The sequence below is a fragment of the Oryza sativa genome, chromosome 2, assembly GCF_034140825.1.
Source record: "Oryza sativa Japonica Group chromosome 2, ASM3414082v1".
Lineage (NCBI taxonomy): Eukaryota > Viridiplantae > Streptophyta > Magnoliopsida > Poales > Poaceae > Oryza > Oryza sativa.
The window spans coordinates 29,212,501-29,213,095 of record NC_089036.1 but is presented as its reverse complement, the minus strand read 5'-3'; positions in this window follow the sequence as shown (position 1 = coordinate 29,213,095).

Below are 595 nucleotides of genomic sequence, written 5' to 3'. Positions count from 1 at the left end.
GATACAATAGCAAACTATTAACCAGCTGTAAACATATTTAAATAAGATAAAAGATGAGAGAGAATAGCAGCGGACTACAGATATGTAGTTAGCTGCAGCACGGGCTACAAGACGCAATGTAAGTATGACATGTGAGACCATATATTAATAGTATAGTAAGTAACTATTATATAAATTAGCTATTAGATTAGCTATAAATGAAGTGGAGCTAGTAGTAGACTATACCATTAAACTTGCTCTTACCTCTTTCTCTGTGATATTAAACTCGGAACCCTAGCTACTTAATTGCCACTCTGCTCTCGCGCTAATTAACGTGCGCGCCTTCGTCTCCCTCACGTCAGCTGGCTTCGTGTACCACGGCTCGACGCGCGACACAGCTTACAACCCCAAAAAAATCAAGATGCAATAAATTATTTATAATTTCTCTGTCTCTTACTTCTGAGATCTTCTTTGAGACTGCAGCTTAATTGATTGATCGTTATCATGCATCTACCTAGTGATTAAATTAATTATTGGATCAAGATATATATATTTTTTTTTAATAATAGATTATATTAAACCCGGGTCTACACCTTGTGAGGGTGTACGCAGCCTA